Source organism: Bidens hawaiensis, unplaced genomic scaffold (assembly GCF_021521415.1).
Source record: "Bidens hawaiensis isolate Kalapana, Puna unplaced genomic scaffold, B.hawaiensis_p1.1 tig00007125_1, whole genome shotgun sequence".
Taxonomy (NCBI): domain Eukaryota; kingdom Viridiplantae; phylum Streptophyta; class Magnoliopsida; order Asterales; family Asteraceae; genus Bidens; species Bidens hawaiensis.
The window spans coordinates 1,019,876-1,046,936 of record NW_027491489.1 but is presented as its reverse complement, the minus strand read 5'-3'; the positions used below and the strand labels follow the sequence as shown (position 1 = coordinate 1,046,936).

At 35.3% G+C, this 27,061-nt stretch overlaps 1 pseudogene across 1 annotated transcript; it reads left to right on the top strand.

The window, feature by feature from the left end:
• Positions 1–26,993, top strand: LOC143634565 (replication protein A 70 kDa DNA-binding subunit B-like; annotated as a pseudogene). The gene is made up of 9 exons (XR_013153879.1): positions 1–329; positions 24,620–24,797; positions 24,872–25,142; positions 25,218–25,319; positions 25,399–25,523; positions 25,828–26,051; positions 26,166–26,326; positions 26,393–26,513; positions 26,675–26,993. The product of XR_013153879.1 is annotated as a replication protein A 70 kDa DNA-binding subunit B-like (transcript).
• The last annotated feature ends 68 nt before the right edge of the window (positions 26,994–27,061 follow it).

The window sequence follows — 27,061 nt, the reverse complement described above, 5'->3', positions numbered from 1 at the left end:
ATGCACACAACCGATTTTACTTCAGAATTACCAACTGATGTTGCTCAAACAGTAAATATGGTTGAAGCTACAGAAGAAAACTTCACGGATGACTGTGATTATGCAAAGTTCGTAAAACTAATTGAAGATGTTGAGAAACCACTATACAAAGGCTATCCCGACTTCACGAAGTTGTCTACGCTGGTACAACTTTTCAACGTGAAGAGCAAGTACGGAGTTTCGGATAAATGCTTTACAGAATTCATTATTGTCTTTAAGAAGATGCTTCTAGAAGGTAATGAAATGGCTAGTAGTACATATGAGGTTAAGAGAACATTCAAAGCTATGGGGTCAGGTTATAACAAAATACACGCCTTCGTTAAACTGCATTCTTTACAGGGGACTGTACGAAAAATATGAAGTATATCCCACTTATGGAAAATTAAGATGGAAGGAATATGATATTAAAAAAGTAACATACAATAAAATTCCAGGAAAAGCATTATGGTACTTTCTCATAATTCCACGGATTAAACAACTTTTTCAGTCACCGACAACTGCACGACATTTGAGATGGCACGCCGAAAGTAGAATAAAGGACGGTGTTTTACGTCACCCAGCGGATTCACCCGCATGGGCTGCTATAGATGACAGATATTAATTCATTAAACAAGATCCAAGAATTTTGCGGGTGGACATTGCAGCTGATGGGGTGGATGTTAATAGAGGAAATCGACACCACAGTGTCTGGCCAGTATTAGCTGTCATTTACAACCTTTTACCACGGCTCTGTATGAAAAGAAAGTTCATTATCCTATCGTTATTGATATCGGAGACACCGGGTAACGATATCGATGTATTTTTAGCACCGTTGATTGAAGATCTACAATACTTATTCGATACAGGGGTAGAAACATACTATGCATATGCCCGAGAAAGGTTTACTCTACATGTTGTTGTCTTATGGACCATAAACGATTATCCCGCCCTTGGTACACTTTGTGGTTGTCCATATAGTGGATTCTTTAGTTGTGTAGTTTGTGGTAAGGAAACAAACTGTGTTAGACTAAGAAGATCAAATAAGCAAAGCTATGGTGGCCACATACGATATCTATCTTATGACCACCCGTTCAGAAAAGAAAAGAAGGGATTCGATGGAACATAAGAGTTTCGAAGTGAACCAATACCTGAGAACAGGGTAGAAATATATAACGAGATGCAATATTGTATAAACATTTGGGGTAAGGGCTACAAGAACAATGCATCAGGCTTGCAACAAGCTTCGAACGGGAGATGTGGGAAAATAAAAAATAATTATAACCATCAACGAACGGGGGTCCGGGGGCAGCGCCCCTGGCAGCGGGGTTCTAGGGGCGGCATCCCCTAGCAGGGTCCAAGGGGCAGAGCCCCTGGCTGGGGTTAAGCTGTCTTAACACATTTTCGTTATTTTCATTAACTGTCTTAACACATTTTCCATTAGGATTTTAAATTATTATTTAATTCGCTAACTCAATCTCCATAAAGAATTAAGCCTAATTCGTTAACTGATTCGTTATCTTCCGTGACCTGATTCGTTAACTTCATTCGTTATTTTTCATTAGCTGGTTCGATATTCTGGTTCGTTATCATAACGAATGGTGAGTGTCGAATCACCTGATTCGTTATCTTAATATAACGAATTGGTGAATAACAAGTCCTCCTGATTCATTATCTTATCATAACGAATTGGTGAATAACGAATCCTCCTGATTCGTTATCTTATCATAACGAATTGGTGAATAACGAATCCTCCTGATTCGTTATCTTATCATAATGAATTGGCATATGTTCTTATCCAGACTCTGACTCAGGATCAAAGTCAAAATTGACATGAATTATGAATAGTCAACAGACCCTCAGATATGCAATTAACCCTTCAAATCATGACGAAATAACATGATTTTGGTACCAATAGACTCGCAATATCAACGTTATCAAACCCTGATCATCAAATCTGTCTAACATCCATGTTTAGAGGGTGAGATTTACACCTAAGCACCTATGTCTCGTCTATCAATCGATTAACCCATGATTCGTTAATGGTTTTTAGTAAGGTTTGATGCATCAGGTTCATTTTTACCATTATCACACAGATATAAGATTTCTAGATATAAACCGGACCTAAACGAACAAGTTCTCGGTATAAACATACCTTAAACGAGTCGAACTATGAACACGGTTAATCCTTGATTTGGTTTTGGTTCTTCACGACGATCTAGCACCAACGGGTTCAGGTTTCTACCTTAGAATCTTGGCTCGGTTTATAGGATGGTGTTTGTGTGTGTTTTTGATGGTGTTGGCTATGGTATAGAGATAGATAAAAATGGAAACGTTTAGGGTTTAAGGGGTATTTATGCTCCCTTAAGCCCGTGGACCTAAGGCCCATTCCATTTTCTTATTTCATCTTCTAAAGTCCAAGCCCACCTTATATTAGTTTATTTATTTAAACTGATAATGACACACTATTAAATAAATGAAACTTATTTTATTAATCTTATCAAAATCAGGATGTTACAAGTCTTCCCTCCATAGAGAGGTTTCGTCCCCGAAACATAACTATTACATAAACAAATTCGGTTAACACTTGCGCATCTCATCCCCAGCTTCCTAAGTAGCATCTGAACCCTTGCGATGCTTCCATATCACTTTTACTAAAGGTATAACCTTGTGACGAAGTTGCTTCTCCTTGCGGTCAACTATCTCGATCGGTTGTTCGATGTAATTCAACTGATCATTAACCTCGATGTCCATTAATGGCACATGAGACGAGTCATCAGCCATACATTTTCTCTTATAAGAAACATGGAAGGTTGAATGAATCCCTTCTAACTCCTCGGGCAAATCCAGCTTATAAGCCACTTCACCCACACGATCAATAATCTTAAACGGTCCAATGTATCTCTGACTCAACTTCCCTCTCTTCCTAAAACGAATAATCCCTTTCCATGGCGAGACCTTGAGCATCACATTGTCGCTAACGTTAAACTCAATCGGTCGTCGCCGCTTATCAGCATACGACTCTTGTCTGTCTTGAGTAGCTTTCATTCTTGCCTTAATCTGATCGAACTTTGAAGAAGTTTCTTGCACAACTTCTAAACTTACCATCTCTTTCTGACCAATCTCCCCAACATACCGGGTTTCTACATCGTCTACCGTAAAGCATCTCAAACGGAGGCATACCAATACTTGAATGGTAGCTGTTGTTATAGGAGAACTCTGCTAGATGCAGATGATCATCCTAACTTCCTCCAAAGTCTTAGACACAAGCACGTAGCATATCTTCAAGGGTTTGGATCGTTCTTTTAGACTGTCCATCTGTTTGAGGATGATACGTCATACTGATGTTCAATCTTGTTCCCATGGCTTCATGGAACTTCTTCCAAAACCTCGAAGTAAACCGAGTATCCCTATCAGACACGATCGATAACGATACTCCATGCTTTGACATAACCTCTTCTATGAACAAGCTTGCTAACGTTTCTGACGAGATGGCCTCTAGTATAGGCAAAAACTGAGCACTTTTAGTCAAACGGTCCACTATCACCCAAATGGCATCATGATGCTTAGCTGTACGAGGTAGCTTAGTTATGAAATCCATGGTGATGTGTTCCCATTTCCATTCTGGTATCTCCAAAGGTTGCATCTTACCATAAGGCTTCTAGTGCTCTGCTTTGACTTGTTAACAAGTTAAGCACTTACTGACATAATCTACTGCATCATTCTTCATTCCCGGCCACCAATAATCTCTTTTCAAATCTTGGTACATCTTAGTAGCTCCTGGATGAATCGAATATTTTGAGCCTCTTCCTCTATCCCATAGGTACAGTGTTTGAATCAATCGAGAACCTTTTCTTTTGTCTGGATCGATATTATTCCATTCCAATTCCTTCCCAATACATATGAGCTTCATCTAAGATTCGACCTCTGAGATCTCCATGGCGTGGAATCCACATACGGTCAAACCTAGTCTTAACACCATGAGTGTTTCCCATCAACTCATGTTGCTGACCGAAAATCCTTTCTTTCTTCACTAGCCCTTCATCTAGCAGCACCTCTGACTGCACCATGATAATTTCTTCGAAAAGACTTGAATTCATAATCAACTGGTATGACTTCACTGTTGCAATGACTTTCTCATTCTTACGGCTTAGCGCATCAGCGACCACGTTAGCTTTACCAGGTAGTACTTAATATCGCAGTCGTAATCCTTTATCAATTCTAACCATCTTCTTTGTCTCATGTTCAATTCTTTCTGCTCGAAGAAGTACTTTAAACTCTTATGATCTGTGTACATGGTACACTTAGTACCATACAGATAATGCCTCCATATCTTGAGAGCATGCACTACTGCTGCTAGCTCTAAATCATTTGTCGGGTAAGTACTCTCATGGACTTTCAACTGTCTAGACGCCTAAGCTATCACTCTTCCTCGTTGCATCAACACGCAACCTAACCCACGATGCTAAGCATCAGTACAAACAACCAAATCCTCGTCACCATCGGGTAAAGCAAGGATTGGAGCTTGCGTGAGTCTTTTATTTAATTCCTCAAAAGCCTCTTCTTGAAACTTTCCCCAACTGAATACTACCGACTTTAGGGTCATACCGGTCAACGGTGTGTCTATCTTGGAGAAACCTTCGATGAATCTCCTATAGTATCCAACTAACCCTAGGAAGCTTCATATATCAGTCGGATTCTGCGGAGTCTTCCAATTCGTTATCGCCTCAATTTTAGCTGGGTCCAGTGTAATCCCTTCAGGATTAATCACGTGACCTAGAAATTGCACTTCTCTTAACCAGAACGCGCATTTCAAAAACTTAGCGTATAAATTTTCTTTCTTAAGAGTCTCCAATACCTCTCTCAGATGCTCAACATGATCAGACTCGTCCTTTGAATAAATCAATATATCATCAATGAAGACAACAATTGACTTATCCAACATCGGCTGACACACCCTATTCATCATAACCATAAATGCTGCAGGATCATTTGTTAGACCGAATGACATTACGAGGAACACGTAGTGTCCATACCGCGTCCGAAACACTGTCTTAGGGATGTCTGCCTCTTTCACTTTCAGCTGATGGTAGCCTGATCTGAGATATATCCGTGAGAACCAACTTGAACCTTGCAGTTGGTCAAACAGATCATCAATCCTTGGCAAAGGATATCTATTCTTTACCGTAAGCTTATTCAACTCGCGATAGTCTATGCACATTCTCATACTTCCATCCTTCTTCTTTACGAATAACACTGGTGCGCCCCACGGGGAAACATTTGGTCTAATAAAACCTTTGTAGAGGAGTTATTGTAGCTGGGATATCAATTCCTTCATCTCGGACGGTGCTAGACGGTAAGGCGCTTTGGCGACGAGTTGGGCTCCTGGTATTAAATCTATCTGGAATTCTATCTCTCGCTCCGGTGGCAGCCCCGGAAGATCCTCAGGGAATACTTCTGGTTAGTCGCACACGATAAGAACATCTTTCATTTCTTTCATCTCGGCAGTAGCGTTGACAATATACGGTAGGTAGGCACCGTACCCTCACCTTAACAAACCCTCGACTTTTATCATCGAAATGACATTAAGCCCAGAACTTTCCTTATCACCATAAGTCGTCACCGCACTACCATCCAAGGACTTTAACCTTATTATCCTACTCTTACACATTATCTGAGCTTCATACTCAAACAGCCAATCCATCTCCAAAACCAGATCGAACCCTCCTAAGGTCATAACATACAAAGTAACAGGGAACTCATGTCCCTCTAACTCTATCTTACAGTCCTTAACCATTCTCATTATTTTAACCTAGGTGTCACTAGCGGTTTCTACTATAAAAGTTTCAGACACTCGGCAACATTTCATTTTAGCTAATTAACTAAATAGCGTGGCTACGAAACTTTTGTTCGCACCCGAATCAAATAATACTGAAGCGGATATACCGTTTACTAGAAACGTACCTATGACAACATCTAGAATCTGCTTGGCTTGTTCTTGGGTTAACATGTAAGCTCTGGTCCTCGGCCTAGTCTGATCGGCATCATTCTTTCCACTCCCTCCAGCTCCACCATCGGTGCATTCCTTGGCAAAATGTCCCGGCTTACCGCACTTGTAGCATGCGGGTTTTGTAGTACAATCGGGAGCATAATGCCCCACTTTTCCACACTTATAACAGTCATTCGATCCCAGCCTACATCCCCCACCATGAGCCTTACCACACTTATAACAAACATCTGATCCTTTACTCCACTTACACTCACCCGCATGCATCTTTCCACACGTCATGCACGATCTCTTCTCCCACACTTTCTACTTCTTATCCCTGGAGTTCCATAACTGAGTGTCGGGTCGCTTAGCATGATTGACCCACTTCTTATCTTTCTTCACTTCTTCTACCACAACATCATCCAAAGCCAGGTCTTCATAAACCATCTCTTTGAGTTCGACTAAAGAGTCAAAAGTAGCAGGTTTATTTGCCCTGACCAACGTGCGGACCTTCTATGGCAATCCCCTCACATAGCACTTGATTCTATTAGCCTCAGTGTTAACCATATCGGGTACCAATCTAGACATTCGGTTGAGCTCTGTGGTGTACTCACGATGTGTCATCGTTCCAGCATTCAAGTTCAGGAACTTCATCTCCGCCCTCTCAACCTCAGCGTCAGAACAAAACCTCTTCATCACCAACTCTTTCAGATCCTCCGAATTCATAGCCTTAATCTCCTCTTGACTCTTCCTCAGCTCAATCAATTCCCACCAATACATCGCTTCATCTCCGAAGGACTGGGTAGCATAACCCACAGCTTGGTTGGGACGGCACTCGCTAATTCGGATAACCTTGTCCATAGTGGTTATCCATTGGAGAGTAGCGATTGCATCCCCCAAACCAGTCAGCTTCGGCAGGTTGCAACCTTTAAATTACTTGTAGTTGCACCCACCTCGGCCCCTTCTCCTATCATCAACCTTCACTGACTTAACCACACTCGAGGCCTCCCTATCCCTTTCATCATCTTTCTTACCATCTCATCCCGCCCTTTCAACAGTTCTTTCACGGCCTCCAGCAGACCCTTCAGGATTAAAGTTCTTCACAGCAGTGGCTACAGCTTGAACAATAGCTGCTTGAATAGCGGGATCCAGTTGAACCCCTTCGTTGTTGCCTGGGTTTCATCCAGCTACGCTCCCTTCATCTCCGGTATTGGAAGTTATTTCTACCCAAGGTTATCAGACACAACGAGGACTTCCACGATGTCCAGTGCGGCCTCCTGCTCCAACAACTGCCCTAGATCTAGCCATCGTATTCTGGAAGTGAAAACACAAACGTCATCACTCAAGGAACTATTTAGTACAAGGATAGTAAGGCTAACAGGTAATAACAGTGGCCAGCTGTGATTAGCTTATCACGTTACTTTCCGTGTCCTATACATTTCCCCTTATGAGTCTATTTGTGCTAGTTCTACTTTAAACAGTCATTCAACCAAACAATCAATTAATCATATCCCTAATGTTCACATATCCTTTCTTTAGCAATTAAGATAACATTAACATACTTATTTAACCATACTCTTTACCTTTACTGAGTTTGCTTGAGTGACTCATGCCAATATTGAGCTGGCATCTTCTTTCTTTTCTTACTTAAATCTCATTCTCTGTCCAAGTCTAAGCATGTAGGATGCTTAAATCTCTCGAACTTTGCTCTGATAACAACTTGTAAGGCCCCGTTACCGATGCCCTACATTGGACGTTAGATTTACTCATAAACACAGTTCCAAATATCATAGCTAATTAAAACTTTACACGGAATATAAAACTTTCATAAACATTACGTAATATTTCATAACTTGTCATAATACATTCTTTGTCTTTCAATATTAGAAATTAAACATAAAACAACTTGCGTCTTCAGATGCCAAACTCTTATTATTCCACCATGTGTTCCCGCTCAAGCCAGCTGTCTCATTCTACTCACATGCGTGCATACTAAAAGTCAGCTACGCTGAGTGAGTTCAAGTTAATCACGTATCATACAATACGTTCACTTACCTTTAATTATGCATCCGAAGATACATAATACTTATTTTACTATTTTACTTTCATTACATAACTTCATACATACGTACTTACTTTATTACTTTCATACTATATAATTACTGTCCTTTTTATCTCAGATATCATCAAGGTCTGATCCCTTCCTTTTCTATCTCAGATATTATTAGGGTCTTATCCCTCTTTCCTTTATCTATCTCAGATATTATTAGGGTCTGATTCCTTTTTTGTATATCTCAGATATTAGTAGGGTCTGATCCCTCTTTACTTCTCTATCTCATATATTATTAGGGTTTGATCCCTTTCTTCTCTATCTAAAATATTATTAGGGTCTGATCCCTTACTTCTTCATCTTCGTACATTATGTCTTTACATACCCGTAACATACATAAACATTCTTTACTCGTTCATACATATTCATATGTTGTACATATCTATCATACACATTCATTTATTATATACATACCTCCCTTGTCAATGCGTGCAATATCCGAAGATCGTTCACGTACCGACAAGCTTTCGTTTACATTCAAGATATACGTAATTAACATATAAATCATACATGGTATACACTTACCATTTAAGGTAAGTGTATTAACTATCACATCGAGTATGCACACAGCCCCGAAAACATAACAAGGAAATGGGGCTAGAAACTCACCTGAACTCGGTTACGTTCACCGTTAGTTGTTATTCCCTTCTTGAGCTGTGCACGGCTAACTGTATATTAATTACATGTATCAATTAACTATCACTAATCATATCGTACTTCTGGTATAATTATAACCCTCAACGAACGGGGGTCCGAGGGCAGCGCCTCTGGAAGCGGGGTTCTAGGGGCGGCATCTCCTAGCAGGGTCCAAGGGGCAGAGCCCCTGGCTGGGGTTAAGATGTCTTAACATATTTTCGTTATTTTCATTAACTGTCTTAACACATTTTCCATTATGATTTTAAATTATTATTTAATTCGCTAACTCAATCTCCATAACGAATTAAGCCTAACTCGTTGACTGATTTGTTATCTTCCGTGACCTAATTCGTTAACTTCATTCGTTATTTTTCATTAGCTGGTTCGTTATTGTGGTTCGTTATCATAAAGAATGGTGAATAACGAATCCTCCTGATTCGTTATCTTATCATAACGAATTGGTGAATAACGAACCCTCCTGATTCGTTATCTTATCATAACGAATTGGTGAATAACGAATCCTCGTGATTCGTTATCTCATAACGAATTGGCATATGTTCTTATCAAGACTTTGACTCAGGGTCATAGTCAAAATTGACATGAACTATGAATAGTCAACTGACCCTCAGTTATGCTATTAACCCTTCAAATTATGACGAAATAACATGATTTTGGTACCAATAGACTCGCAATACCAGCGTTATCAAACCCTAATCATCAAATCCGTCTAACATCCATGTTTAGAGGGTGTGATTTACACCTAAGCACCTATGGCTCGTCTATCAATCGATTAACCCATGATTCGTTAATGGTTTTCATAAGGTTTGATGCATCGGGTTCATTTTTACCATTATCACACAGATCTAAGATTTCTAGATATAAACTAGACCTAAACGAACAAGTTCTCGGTATAAACATACCTTAAACGAGTCGAACTACGAACACGGTTAAGCCTTGATGTTGTTTTCGTTCTTCACGACGATCTAGCACCAATGGGTTCGGGTTTCCACCTTCGAATCTTGGCTCGGGTTATAGGATGGTGTTTGTGTGTGTTTTTGATGGTGTAGGCTTTGGTGTAGAGATAGATAAAAATGGAAAGGTTTAGGGTTTAAAGTGTATTTATACTCCCTTAAGCCCATGGACCTAAGGCCCATTCAATTTTCTTATTTTATATTTTAAAGTCCAATCCCACCTTCTATTAGTTTATTTATTTAAACTGATAACGACAAACTATTATATAAACGAAACTTATTTTATTAATCTTATCAAAATCAGGATGTTACAATAATTATTAACCCTTCATTTATTAACTACATTCATTACGCAAAACGCGAATAGAAAGGATGAAGAACTCATGGTTGCATACACTGGTTATTCATAAATCAAACTGCTTATAATCGTGTTTAGAACAAAAATAGGCCCAAATTATCGTGTTTTGAAAAAAAGGCCCAATTAATCATCTTTTATGCCAAAATGGCCCATTGAAAACCATAATATAGGCTTTAGTCACACATTAAAATTAAAACTGTCACTATAATCACACCTAATTAATTAGTAATATTTTTTCACACCTAATAAAATGAAAATTATAATCTGGATAATACCGATCTATAAAGTCACGAATTATTTTTAGAGTCACTATTTTTTAACCTTTAGTCACATTGTTACATAAATACATGACCCTAACACACCTTTAGTCACACTCTTTTGTAAAGATTTTTTTTGTGACTATAAACTACTAAGATAACACTAACGTTTCCTTAAAAGAATGTAATATATAATGGTCACATGTTGACTAAAAGTACTTACACTTCACTAACATTTCCTTAGTAATGAACATTTAGTCACACCTAACAAAGTGAACAATTAACATATGTTACTTCTAATCACATATTTACCATTACCATAATATATAATTTGTCACACATCCATATTCGAGATGTGACCAAAAAGTAATTATACATCAATAACGATGATTGTCTATTGAACATTTAGTCACACCTAACAAAGTGAACAATTAACATATGTTACTTCTAGTCACAAATTGGATTCATTTACCATCACCATAATATTTATTTTATCATCCGAATTGGAGATGTGACCAAAAAGTAATTATACATCAATAATGTTGCCTTAGTATTAAAAGTTTTAGTCACGCCTACTAAAATGAACTGTGACTATAAACAATTTAGACTTCACTAACGTTTTCTTAGTATTAACCGTTAGTCACACCTAATAAAGTAACAATCACCAAATTGCAATTCTAGTCACATGTTCTTTTTTTCCATTAACCATAACGATAATATATAATTTGTCACACATCCATATTCGAGCTGTGACCATAAACTTCTTATACATCAATAACGATGATTTTCTATTGAACATTTAGTCACACCTAACAAAGTGAACAATTATCATATGTTACTTCTAGTCACAAATTGTATGCATTCACCATCACCATAATATATATTTTATCACACATCCGAATTGGAGATGTGAACAAAAAGTAATTATACATCAATAACGTTGCCTCAGTATTACAAATTTTAATCACACCTACTAAAATGAACTTTAACTATAAACTACTTAGACATCACTAACGTTTTCTTAGTATTAATCGTTAGTCACACCTAATAAAGTGAACAATCACCAAATTGCAATTCTAGTCACATGTTTATTCCATTAACCATGACCATAATATATAGTTTGTCACACATCCATATTCGAGTTGTGACCATAAACTTCTTTTACATCAATAACTATTCGTTAGTTTAAATTTTTAGTGACACATAATAAAAAGGAAGCTGACCAGTTGTTACTTCTAGTCACATGTTGTTACATTTGTCATGACTATTAGTTATCATTAGTGACACATTGCAATTGTGACTGTCACCATAAACTTTAACATATGGTAACACAATTAACTAGTGTGACTAATAAACATAAACTTAACGTCACACAAACAAATGTTTACTGTCATTGTAAATTACATTAACTCACAGTTATGTTATGTCACTGAATGTGCGCCATTATATAGTGACACAAGCAAATGCCATATGTGACCATATGTTTATCTATGGTATCACAAAAAAAAGTTACATTTGTGACAAACAAAAAACGTAACCAAATAGTGACATTTGGTCACATTCCGATTAAATGTCACTAATATTTTGTGACATACGCTATGTTTAGTGTGACTGAAGAGGTGATTCTCTATGCAATAGTCACACAAGCCCGCTGAAATCGTCACCAAAACATTCCGGAATTTTCAAGAATATATACAATGAGACTTTTTTCGAAAGTGTCGCATCAACCTGATGGTCGTATGTCACTAAAAGTCGATTTTGTACTAGTGGCTTGGATGAAGCGGGATTCATGCTAGCAGTGAGGTTTTGATGAATATAGGTCATCATATCGAGAAGGACCGCGGTTAGTTTCTTGGTGATCTGTCCGTCATCTTGCGGCTCAAGGTTCAAGAAGAACGACGCTTATAGTGACAGGAAGCCATTCTGCGAACAATGATAACGAAAATCATTAAAACTCATAATAGGGTTTGGTATTAAATTCCTTGTTAAAGTTTGCTTTAAAAAATAATAAACAAATAAATAAATACATAAATAAAAATCATAACAGTGATAATAAACATTGTGTGGAACTTTAGAGTCTTATGAACCACCATGTACTCTTATTTTCCAATAAAAAATCAAAGAAACTTGAAATCAAATCAAACTGAAAGCTGGGTATTTGTGTATCACCACGACTTGACAGACTTCCAGTTAAAACACATTGTAAAACATTGAGGGTTGGAGTCACACGTCGCATGAACCACCATTACTTGCGTGACATCCTTAAGAGTGTAACCATATTATTTTCACAAAGAGAACATGGTCACGTTTGAAAACTTTAAAGTTGTGATTTATATGGCGTTTAAAGTGGTATGCTTTGGATTAATAGGGTCCACACCCTTTCTGAACTCTCTAGGTAAGCAACCAGGTCCCACATCTGATTGGGATTTATGTGCATTGCTTATCCTTAGGTTTCAATAACCTCGGTGTCAAGATTTCGAAACACAAGCACGGCCCCCTTACAGTTTACTACATACCCGCCATCTAGAACCATCTTTAAGAAGAAGAAATATCGGGAAACCAAATAAAAACTCGATTATTGAAATGTTTGGAAATATTTGTTTTTAGGCATAAGCCTCGGACTTGTGTGTGTGTTTTTCGTACATGAGGCGTAAATGAGTTGATAATAAAATATTAAACAAGTGCGTTGAACAATAAAATAAGGCCCACATAATTTCTAATCATGCAACCGAAACAATTAAAATAGAACTAACTAGAACACTACGTCTAATTTCCTATCTTATAATCACGACTCTGATACCAATATTTAACACCCCGGCTTAAGCGGAAACGCCCGAGTGTGACTTACAGATTGCTCAAAACACACGTGAAACTATTAAGTGATAATATTATCATTAATTCATTCAAGGCACCAAGTACACAAGTTGTTTCAAATAATGAAATTACGAGGAAAATGAAACATTTCAAACACTTATTTAAAATATTCTAAGTCTAGTGTCTTCATCCGTTTCATCCCCTAATAATTGTACATAATATATATATATATATATATATATATAATAATGTCAACTAACTTAATAGTTGGCCAGTTCGCATAGTTTAAATACTACATAAAAACCATAAAATTCCACAAAAACTTTTGAAAAGAATATAAGGGTTCTTTACACTGGAATCAAGGTCCTGAGTTTAAATAATAATTAAAGGTACTTTCCAGCTGGTTACAACCAATGTACTCGGATCGGGGTCCCTTTTCCACTCGAAACACGGTCCTGAGTGAAACGGGGGCGTATGATTATACTTATCGATGAAATCAATGCACATAATCTTTGCGCAAGTAACAACTAAACACCTACGTCCATGATGTGAATTGTAGTTTGTAATAAGAATATATAAGAAAATGAGTTTGGATGCGATATATAAGTTACCCCCAAAATATGTAAAAACGTTAAAAAAGGGTGTGAGAAACTCACATTTGAAATTGAGAAATAACTTGGAATAATAAGCAAAGATGCGTTAAAGGAATCGAAGCCGCCGAACCTTGAAAAATATATATAAAAGAAAGAAAGTACAAATGTAAACGCTAACTAGCGGGATTATAGAAATTAAATTGATTTAGTTTTATGTTAGAGATTATGAATTAATATAGTATATTTTAGGGTATTTTATAATATAATACATATTTTAATCTTTAATGGATTTTAACGGTTTATGATTATATTTACGCATTTGAAAGTTTATAAAGTTTATCAAAGAAAATGATTGATTTTAACAGAATTTTAAATTATTAGCGTTAAATGATATTAATTAAATAATATAATATTAAAGAAAACTTAACGGAAAATGTAAAAGTTGGTGTTTTGGTGAAAAATAATTTATAACAATTTTATATAATTGAAAATAAATTTATTTGAGTTTTGATCATTTTTATTAGTTTTAATGGATTTCTAATAATAAATAAAAGGTTAAGAAAATATAAAACAAAAATGTCACTGACCCGAGTCCGAACCCGGGTCCTCATGGTGGTATGCAAGAGACTTAACCACTGGACCTGTTTGTTTGTTATTATTATAACAGAAATGCAAACATTTAAGTTCATCTATTTCACTAACAAACCCTAGATTTAAATATGAATATTCATTCAATGTTTGGTTTATCTTTGTTAGGGGTTTTGTTAGATGAGTTAAAATGATTAAAAATCATATAACACTTGTAATTATTCTTAGTTGAGGGTGAACGGAATTGGACAGAAAAACGAACTAGGATGAACGATTGCAGATTATAGAGAGTATTGTAGTGTACGTTGATAATGGTAACAGTTTTAGTTAATGTTTTGCGTCGTATTTATAATGTTAATTGGAGCGTATGGGTGTTAATCCTCATTATTACGTTTTGGTTAAAAATTTGCCATTACTCCGGTTGATTCACGATGATTAACGAGGTTATTATTCATTTTAGGACTTGATTTAGTGTCATAGTTAGCGGAGAAACGCGTCAAACGAAACAATTTGGTCAAAGAACGAGATTTAACATGTTACATGGGTTGGCCAGAAAAACGGCGTCGCCGGAAAAACGTGGACAGGGAGTGGGAAAGGGTTGGGTGGGATTTATTTTAGGGATTACTCCATAGAATAGTAACCAACTTTGAAATTTGTTCCAATCAGGTCACTGATAAAAACTTTTGTTTCAATTAGGTCATTGAACTTTCATTTTGGTTCTGATCCTAGATATTTTACCTGAATAGCAGGTAATCTAGGTTTTTTTTTTATTTTTCAATGTTTTTACTTTGCGTAATAACTTTTAAAAGTTGCGAAAATTAGTAAAAATGCGAAATATAATTTTAAAATTCCGAAAATTTTCAAAAAAAAGTTCGGAAAATTGCAATAAATTGCAAAAATTGAAAAAAAAAATAAAAAAATGTTCAAAACAGGTCGGAACGGTTAGGGTCAACCCGTTTTGACCCGTTCTAACCCGAACTTGTTGACCCTAACCCGTTCCGACCTGTTTTGAACATTTTTTTATTTTTGTTTTCAATTTTTGCTATTTATTGCAATTTTCCGAATTTTTTTTGAAAATTTTCGGAATTTTAAAATTATATTTTGTAATTTTACTAATTTTCGCAACATTTAAAATTTATTATGCAAAGTAAAAACATTGAAAAATTAAAAAAAAAACTAGATTACCTGCTATCCAGGTAAAATATCTAAGATTTGAACAAAAATGAAAGTTCAATGACCTGATTGGTACAAAAGTTTTTATCAGTGACCTGATTGGAACAACTTTCAAAGTTGGTTACTATTTTATGGAGTAATCCCTTTATTTTATTATAATTTAAATTATATGTTAGACTTTGGCCCCTGAAAATTACATACATATATATATATATAAGGGTTCAAATAAAAAACAATTGTTTTGTGAGAAGTGTGAGAATGATTTGAAATAAAGCAAAACACCTAAATAGGAAACTATAACATTTAAATAGGAAACTATACGGTTTTTAGAAACTACTAATCTCAACCACTAGATCCTAGATCCAAGGGTCTAGATCTCTTCTTATGCTTCTCACAAAATTATTGTTTTCTACATTAACCCTACCCTATATATATATATATATATATATATATATATATATATATATATATGTGTGTGTGTGTGTGTGTGTGTGTGTGTGTGTGTGGGTGAGTTATAATAAAAAGAAATAGTTTTCTAGGAAGAGTAAGAATCAATCTAGGCCATTGGATTTATGATCTAATGGTTGAGATTGGTAGTTTTTAAACTACCAAATAGTTTCCTAAGATTAAGGATTTATGCTACATAGTTTCTTAACTCTAAATTTTGTGTTCCTACTCTTCCTACAAAACTATGTATTTTTATTTTAACCATTTTCTATATATATATGTATAAATATATATATATCGAGGAATCAAACTACTAAATCATACTATGAAGCTATGGGAAAGAGTGATTGAGGTTAGACTTAGACGAGAAACTCAGGTTACGGTGAACCAGTTTGGATTCATGCCGGGGCGCTCCACCACAGAGGCAATACACCTTATAAGAAGATTGATGGAAAAGTATAGGGAGAAGAAGCGTGACCTTCATATGGTGTTTATTGACCTAGAAAAGGCATACGACAGTGTGCCACGACAGGTGCTTTGGGAGTGCTTGGAGGGTAGAGGAGTACCCAGGAAATACATAAAGATAATTATGGATATGTATACCAGAAGAGCAACAAGTGTCCGTGCGCCAGTGGGTGATACTGATTTCTTCCCTGTAGAGGTAGGCCTTCACCAGGGGACAGCGCTGAGCCCGTTTCTTTTTTGCAGTAGTCTTGGATGAGTTGTCAAAGTCGATTCAGGGGACGCTCCCATGGTGCATGATGTTCGCAGACGATATTGTGTTACTTGCTGAGAGAAAACAAGATCTAAACATGAGACTTGAGGAGTGGCAAACAATCTTAGAGACAAAAGGTTTAAGGATTAGTAGATCTAAGACGGAGTACCTCCACTGTGCTTTTGGAGGGGTAAATGACAATGAGGACGCACAGATTACCATTGAATGCCAGGTAGTCCCGCAGTAACGAAGTTCAAGTATCTAGGATCATTTGTTCAGAGCGATGGGGAATTAGACAATGATATGACCCATCGAGTTCAGGTTGGATGGGTAGATGGAAAGCAGCCACAGATATATTGTGCGACAAGAGTTTCCCAACTAAACTAAAGGAAAAATTTTATAGGGTTGCAGTTAGACCTGCAATGCTATATGGAACAGATTGTTGAGCCATCAAGAAGGCACAAGTGCGGAAGATGGAGGTAGCAGAAATGAGAATGCTACGTTGGATGTGTGGGCACACAAGGTTAGACCGAATAAGAAACGTCTTTCGGGAGAGATTAGGGGTAGCGACATAGCAGACAAGATAAGAGAGTGGAGATTGAGATGGTTTGGACATGTGAAGAGAAGACAAACGACGAATCCTGTTAGATCCGTAGAAAACATTACTATAGAGGGGAGAAGGGGTAGAGGACGACCTAAATTGACTTGGGATGAGAGGATTAAGCATGATTTGATAGACCTAAACCTCTCCGAGGACATGGTTGAGAATAGGAATTCTTGGAGAAGTAGAATTAAAATTAAGGATTTTTAGGGAGAAAGGAATACCTTAGGGCTTCTATTTACCTTATTTTAGTCACACACCATAATAATATTTTCTCTACATAAATAATAATAATAATAATAATAATAATAATAATAATATTATTATTATTATTATTACTGTCGAACTCTGATTTCCTTTGTATTGTTTCATACACATGTACTTTAGAGCTGAGAGTCTCTCTGGAAGCCACCTCTTTATCCATGTGGATAGAGGTACGGTGTGCCTACATCACACCCTCCCCAGACCCTACTTATAGCTATGCTATTGGTGGGACTTCACTGGGTATGATTGATTGATTGATTGATATATATATATATATATATATATATATATATATATATATAAATGGGAGGGTTATACTAAAAAGAAATAGTTTCCTATGAAGACTAAGAATAAATCATAGTCATTTGATCATGTCAATCAATGGTTGAGATTTAAAATTACCAAAAACCGCCATAGTTTCCTAGAATTACTCTTTCACCACTATAACCGACATAGTTTCTTAGAATTGTTCTTTCACCATATGTTGTAATGTCACTTGTCAAAAATCTATTGGTTCTTACCATTCTTAGAAAAATATTTCTGTTTATTTGAACCATTTTATATATATATATATATATGTATATATATAGAATGAGTATCATTTAGGAACTCATATTTCTTGTGAGAACTTTAAGACCCATCTTAGCCATTAGATAACGTAATCAATGGTTTATAGACATTATGGCACATTAGTAATAATCTGTAACTTCTAGGGTTAATCTTATTTGAACATAAGGGTAATTTAGGAACACCATAAAATAAAAACACAAAACCACCACACCTAATTTCCTTCTTAATCGTTCCATGCTTCTGTATAAACTAATCAATTTATTTCTTAAATATCATTATAAAAATTTCTCTCCATATCTCTCACCATAAGTCTCTGACGTTGAAAATATCTTTTTGGTTGTTGATTTTTTTTCCGGCGAGCATACAAGAACTAATGTAAAGTTCGTACTGTCGATACTCAAATCTTGCATTTTCCCCTTGAAATTTATGTTACTTTTTGTATTACATTTATAACAACCGATATGAATTTATGTTTATACTATTTCGATTATCTTTTAGAGAGTTTTAAGGTTTTTTTATAATAATACGAACTAAAATACACATACGTAAACAGTAAATTTACACATATGCACATAGTTAACTTTTGCATATGTTAAACAGGGTTTTGAACTAATTGCTCATTGTTTGAGTTTAATTTAAGGGTTTTTTTTTTTAATTTAAGATTTACATGTATGTAAATAAGAAAAAAGACACATGATTAATATGAAGATTTAATTTGTGTAAACACACGTATGTAAATCTGTAAATAATAGAATGAGAAATAAATGATTAATATGAATATGGAAATCCGTAAGTATTGGAAAGACTAGAAGGAAAATATGATACAAAATAATTAGTTAAATTAACAAGAGAGAGAAATTATTAGTAGTTATAATTATACCTTTCAATTTTATTATTAAAATTTAAAACCTAGATAAAATGAGTGGTTAATATTGCTACTTAAAGTTCTTAGTAAAATTAGAGTTCTTGAAGGAAACCAACCCTATATATATATACATATAAATCTGATCTAAACTTTAATTACATTTTGAAACTTAAACTTTCAAATGTTATATTAACTTGATATAATTTTTTATATTTGGATTATATGCATATTATACCCGCATCGTTTGGAGATTAATTATTTTATTAACTTTAAATCCCGGAGTTTCATTATTTGAACAAAACGAAAAGAAAAAACGAATAATAACTTTAAATCGTTGATTTTGATATTAAATGATGAATGACCAATATGAACACATTTAAACGACAAAACAGATCGGTTTTAACGAATAAAATACAAATAAAATTTACAAATGTTACAAGTTGCTAACTAAGATGACGGGGACCTAAATTTGGCATGGTTTGAACTGATTTGAGAGTGTGGAAAATCAGTTGTGGTCTAGCGCGCAAGGATTTTAAATCAAAATCAGTTTTTATTCGGGTATCTTGCTGCCCCACAATATTTTATGTTTTACAAAATTTTTCCATATATTAGCTGACCCAGACGTAAATCCATAATCAATTTTTTGATACCTTTAATCAATAACCCCCGAACATGCCACAACACTCGGAAGAAGATGTTTAGGAGATTTGTTGCTGCTGTCGTCATATATGTGAAGAAGATTGTTTGAAGAATTGGTAAGCGGTGGTTCTTGGTGTGGCTAAACTCGTTACAAGTGTTTATAATTAAGAGATAATGAGAATGTGTAATTTGAAAACCCATTTGAGAGTAGAGAAAATTTTGAAAACCCTTTGTAGCAATCAATTCTTTCTTATTTGTTACACAATGTATTATACGTTATTATAATAACGTAAATTAAAAAAAAAACAATCTTATTTGACCTACCAGTTATATCATGCGCCAAAAAAATTTATTTTACGTATATGTTTAAGCGTCACATATGTAAAAAATCAAAATGTTAGCATAATTAGTTGGTAAAGTAATATTTTTCTTGTTTTACGTCATTATAAAAACACTAGTTTGATCCTCTCGTGTTACAAGAGTTTATTTATAATTTCGTTTTTAATCGGTTTGCTATTTTATGATGATTTATTTTATTTTTTTAACGTAGTTATGTTTTAATTTAATACATATATATTAGTTTGTTGTTATATCTTTAAACGTTTGGGTTTTATCAGTTGAGATATTTAGGTTTTTTAGATTTTTAACGAACAAACATAAACGAACATGGGCATGCTGATTTTTTTTAAATGTATGAACATGAACACAAATATTTGTCTAATGAAAAAAAGTGTGTTGATGTAGTTGACAATGGTGGGTAGTATCGGAAGTTAACAGATGATGGAGATGATAGACCATCAACGGATAACATATAAAGCAGATAAATTAAATTATGGTTTGATGATGAAAGTATTTATGAATAAATGAGATCTTATAACCCTTTTGAGAGTTATTAGAGTTTGGTAAGACCCATAACTAGTGAAAATAATTCTTTAATGATTAAGGGGTTATTTACAAATAAATGAGATGTTATAACCCGTTTAAGGGTTATCCGGGTTTGGTGAGACCCATGACCCGTGAAAATTATTGTTTGATTATGAAATAGTTTTATAAATAAATGAGATGTTATAACCCATTTAAAGACTATCCGGGTTTGGTGACCCATACCCGCAAATTCGGATCAAATGCATGAGAAGCCTCCATTTATAAATCAAGTAATCTGGTGGCTCTGGAGAATGTGGGGAACAACCTAATAGCGACACCTAAGATTTTATGGTAGACAATTATATAGATAGTTAGATATATTACATTGTGTTAAAAAAACAATTGATTATTATACTAGGCTTTCAATAGCTTTCTCAACTCAAGTGGGTTCTCAAAATAACCTTACCCCAAGAGGCATTTACATATATAGAGTTGTTAACTTTATCCTTTACGTTTAAAAATCCAACATCGTTTGTCACTTGGCCCTAACCAAGTTAGTTTTTGTCGTTAAGTCTGTTGATATAAATTGCACATAAGGGCAAATTGACCATTTTACCTATTTGATTAAAAATAAATAAACAAAAAACAAATTAAAATTTTTTTTAAACTTATAAAAAATCAACATCAAAATTCATCATCTTTTTCATTAGATCTATTCAAATTGACTCCACCACCACCACCACCACCCTCCTATTCACGCCTTCAATCAGATCCACTCTTCTTTGCCCCTCTCTCAAACTAGTATTTTACCCGTCCGGTGGACGGGAACATTAACTTGGAATGTGATGACTACATTAATTTAGTAGCATGAATAAGCAGAAGACAGGTTTGGACGAGATACTAGCGTCGTAGGGAACTGTAAGTGTATGCATTGTTGTATTTTTATGTGTTAACTGATATATTTGGGGTTTGTTTCTTGCTTCATTATGTAATAATCCGTGGAGGAAACAATTTACGCGACGAGTCAAGAGTGCCAACGTCACCACCACCGACAATTTAATCAGGTTTCATGCTGGCTAATTCTTAGATATAATGCCCCATGTAGATAAAGAGATCAATAATTTTTCTTTACATTCTATACAAAACAATATTTGTTTAAACCACTACGACTTTTTGGTCAACTTCGAAAAAAGAAAGAAGTCAAACATGACAAAAAAATCAACTATTCTTAAAATTCAGTTTTTATGAAACTTTTTATCAAATAGAGTAAGTGACCGGTTTCTACGCCAAACAATTTATTATTGTTGACAACCAAAACATAATTAATATCATATAACTTTTATATAGTTGTAATCATGACGAATTATCTATTCTAATGTGAATAAAAACAGTCAATAAGTAGGAGGAACATTAAAAAGTAAGAATTGATCTGATCCAACCCAATTTTGCTATTTATTTTGCCGCTGTGACTTAAAACAGAGATAAACCATTGCACATGTAGATTCATCAAGGTGGTAAGGTACAAAATCAAAATATTCGATGATGTTCCTGAAACCCTTTGTTGAGTCCTTGAATTAAACAAACTTGATATAGGTTACATATATTGATGGATAGCATACACAATTTCCACTATGCAATCATGGGGTTTAAGAATAGACGTATGAACCTCAATTTTAGCAGGAAATCTAGATAAAGGTTGAACGGTCTCACTTATTTCCATCCCCTCTTTTGGCAAAGTGTTTCCAGTTCATCAATGTGTTCATTAATAACATTGTGTCTGCAAAAAAGTAAAGCAAATAAATAAGAGTATTAAATTAAATATGACAATTCTCTCTTTTTATCAAGAAGTCCTTCAGAATGCTTGTTAGTACGCATGAACTAACTGCCTCCATAACATGTTTGTTAATAGGTTGAACGTTCTCACCCCACTCACTTATTTCCATAATGGGAAATCTGAAAAATAATTATAATTGATAAAACATGCAATAAACTATTAACTTGAAATTAAAAGTGTGGGATTAAAAGGGAATTTATATACCATTATGAAACAGTCTTCACAAAACGGGAGCTTTCATGATTGCATATTTTCTTGGCAAATAGCACACAAGTATCTTGCTTCAATTACCTGCACAATAAGAAAACTTAAATATCTATGAACAAATTCCATCATTATTATTCCGTGTTCTGGCGTTGCATATGATCCGTAATGGACTACTTTTAGTGATAATGCATTCAAAGACTTTTATTTAATTCATAAAAAGTTCTAAAAAAAATCAGAAAATTACAAAGGAACCCGTTTAGACCTGAGTCCATTTTGGTCAGAATCTATTTTAACCCGAACCAAGTTTGCATTTTATTTAAACGACCCATTTAGATCCAAACTAATTTCTACTTAGACCCCGTTTTGCCCCGAACCTGTTTTGACCCTCACTTGAACTCGACTCGCCCAACTTTCTAGACTTACTTTTAGGTAGTAGGCCAAAGGGAATGAGTTATAGAACCTGATCACGAGCTTTATTACAATTTGCCAGCATCCAGAAAAACCAATATGCATAAATAAATCCCAAAAGTCAAGGTCACACTAGTACCGCTCGTTAAGACAACGAACCCTGCATACGATTGAAAAAGCCAAATTGTTTCCAAGATATATTGAACCCAAAATAGTGAAATACTAGAGTTAAGAAAATTGAAAAAAAAATCTCATAAAATAACTTCTATAAAATGTGAGCAGTTATATTTAGGTAAAATTAATAAATTCTCCAAAATTTTGACATAGAAGCTAAGCTATATAATTCCAATAACCACAAATTTGCAGATACGTTAGTTCTAATTGAATTCAATATTTTTAAAGATGCATAGTTCGAATTAGGTCAAAAGATTGAAGAAAATGTTAAGACAACGAACCTGATTCTTTGCATCCGTCAAGAGCTTCATCCTTTACAAAGAGTAATGATTTTATACATCAGAAATTCACAGTTGTGTTAAATCCATGTAAACGAAATCAAGGCTTTGATCGGTACCTGATTGGCAAGTTATCGGCAATCAGAGAGAATGATGGACCAGTTCATTTAGAAAGAAGACTGACTAACTACATGGGGTTGAATGTAATATATATAAGGCAAACAGGAAGAGCATCACCCAGGTATGTCATCTCTTCCTTTGTATTATTATTATTATAATAATTCCCATGATACTTCATTTGATTGAACCTGGGTTTTAACCTAATTCAGTTTCCTTGTGGGTTATTGGTGGATAATTTTCTTAGATTTGGTAATCTATACAACCAGTTTGATTTTTGGGATTTGGTCTCTATTGTATTTGCAGCCTACTCACCTTTAAATTCTGTTTAATTGTGGCTTATTTGGCAACGTTGACTTTATTTAGTCAAACTAGAATCATACTGACAATACTGTATCTTTAAATGCTTTTGTAATTTTGGTGTTTGGTTGTTTCCTTTGTTTTGGCTACCTTTTTAGTTCCGTACGTTAACGAATCGAGCTTGTTCATGTTAGTTCGTGTCCGTCTGCTAATTTTCTAAACTGATGCAAATGAATAATAATGGACGCTAATAGATACTAAAGTATTAAATATTAAAAAAAATAACCCCAACGATATTTTGAATACCCTTTTAAATATGAACACCCTTTTGGATATGTGATCAGTACACTAAAACTTTTAAAACTCTCAAAACAAACTTGAAGCCAAAAATATGCACATTTTACTTTCAGATCTTCAATATTTACCCGTAGCTATTAATTTGTTACACAATAGTCCTGAAAATACCCTTGCAAACAGTTAATATACAACTATTTGCAATATTCAGATTTATGATTGAAAATGCAAAGTAGACTTTATTTAGTCAACGTATGTTTCAAAGTCAACTAGATCAGTAGTTAAATAATAAAGGAAACTGAACTGCAACGTTGACTATATTTTGTCACAGTAGAATGCATATAAGAAAAGGCCTACTGACTTGACTGTATCTTTAAATGCTTTTGTAATTTTGGTGTTTGGTTGTTTGCTTTGTTTTGGCTAGGTTTTTAGTTATATATTATTTGGTACATAATTTGTTGTGCAATCTGTTGGCTTTGCGTTTTCATTATGCCATCTTACTCTTATCATAACTTATGTTGTCATTTCTTTATTACAGCATGTCAACATCAACACATACGTCTGTACCAAGGCAGATTTACCCCCTCGCTTCCTTGAACCCGTATCAAGGAAACTGGACCATTAAAGTCCGTGTCACGTCTAAAGGGCACATGCATCACTACAACAATACAAGAGGTGAAGGCTGCGTTTTTAGTGTGGAGCTAACCGATGACGATGTAAGTTTCCGTTATCTCGATATTCCTTATAACTGATTGCATAAAAACAGATATTCTAACAAATATCTTTTCAGGGTACTCAAATTCAAGCAACCATGTTCAACGCAGCTGCAAGGAAGTTTTTTGAACTCTTTGACATGGGCAAAGTTTACTACATATCGGGCGGATACTTAAAAAGGGCTAACAAACAATACAATCGTGTAGACAATGATTATGAGATGACTTTGAATGAAAATTCCCAAGTGGAGGAGGCAGTTAACGAACCAATTATTATCCCTGAACTGACGTTCAGCTTCGTCCCAATTGATCAACTAGGACCATATGTACAACAAAAAGAACTAATTGGTATCAAAGTTTAAGTGTTCAGTTTTCATATTTTCTTTTACTTGAAATTTACATTCTTCAATTGACCCACTGCAGATGTTATTGGTGTCGTACAGCATGTATCATCAACAATGAGCATCGGCGGAAAGCTGATAACGAATCCGTTCCAAAACGTGACATAACTATAGCCGATGACACGTAACCCCACTTTCTTTAGTTCCTTTAACAGTTATATCTTCTCTAATATGTACGTCAGTTTCGCTTGTTGATCTTTCAGGATGAAGTCAGTGATTGTATCTTTGTGGGGGCCCCTTGCCACCGGTATTGGCAGCAAACTACTTGACATGTTTGACGCCTCACCAATTGTTGCAATCAAATCGTTAAGAGTATCTGATTTTGGAGGTAACCCAAAAAACCAACCTATGTATATCTTAAATGCACATCCTTGCATACCACGTTTAGTTACGTCTTCCTTATTTGTTATCTCAAGTTTTGGATCGAACTAATCCATTGACACAAATAGTTCATGGGAGAAAATTGAGTTATTTGGGCCCGGGGGGATTGACTGCGCGAACTGCTACTTTTCCAATACGAGATATTCATCCTAGTCACTATGGGCGTATTTGCCCAATTGACACATCTGAAGGAATAAATGTTGGACTTATTGGATCCTTAGCAATTCATGCGTGTTGATTATTTGCCTCAGGTTTAACATTGTCGACAATCACCAAAACCATCATCGAGATAAACCCGAACAGCCATGAGTCACAGAAACTAAAAACCTGGTATGCTTCAGAAGGAAGTGTCGCGACCTTTGAATCTGTTGGGTCCACTTTCAGACCTGGGCATACAAATGATGCCCCATCAATGTACTCTGATCGCATGGGACTTGAGTATATAACCAACAATCCGTCTTTGGGTGAATCAACGGTAATAACTTCCGACAACCTATCACCTAAAGTGTCACAAGTGACAACAATGTCATCCAACATCATACCAACTTTGACTTATTATGTTAGCCTAACAATGACATTTGTCTTGCAGCCTGTATATTACACTACACGTGCATGTATGAGTTTCATCAAGGATGACCAAGCCATGTATTATCGCGCCTGCAAAACTTGCAACAAGAAACTTACCGTCAATGTTGGTTCTGCTTACTCATGTGGAATTTGCAGAAAAACACAAACCGATCCTAACTTCAGGTGTGTGAAACTACAACGATTACTACTCGTGGCCATGACGTCCATATTTAATTGGTTTACATCCAGGTATGTTGTGTCAGCCAAGTTCTCAGACGCCAGTTGTGAAGCTTGGATGTCTCTTTTTGCTGACGAGGCAGAAACCATTATAGGCTGCTCTGCTGCTGACCTTGATATCATGAAATCAAAGGTAAATCCACCTGACACAATAAAATAAATACTATTTTAAATAAACTACAAATACAACTTTAATAGAACAACCCTTGTAAAATGTGTCAAAAATTTGCATCACGCGATATCACATGTTATGCCCGCCTCCAGCATTCTAATTCACCTTTCAAATGTTTTTAGCCTGATGGAAGTGCCTATCAAACACAACTTAAGAAAGCAAAATGGGTCCCACACGTTTTCCGTGTCATGGTTGCACCACGTGCCTACAATAATGACAGAAGACAAAGGATTACTGTGAAGATTGTCAGTTTGGTGGATTATGCAGGTGAATCTAAGTACCTGCTGAATGAAATATCTTCAACGCAATCTTGAGAAATACCTGTTTCTGCATTTCCGTTTTAAAAAATAAACTCGTAACATGTTGGCCCTACTATTGCTATCATGCTTCGTTAGTTTTAATTCCATTTGTTGGTTACGTAGCTTACAGAAAGATGCTTCCCATCAACTTGGCTGAAATTTATTTAATATGAATACTTCTTTTGCTTAGTTATTTTTAGCTTTTAAATT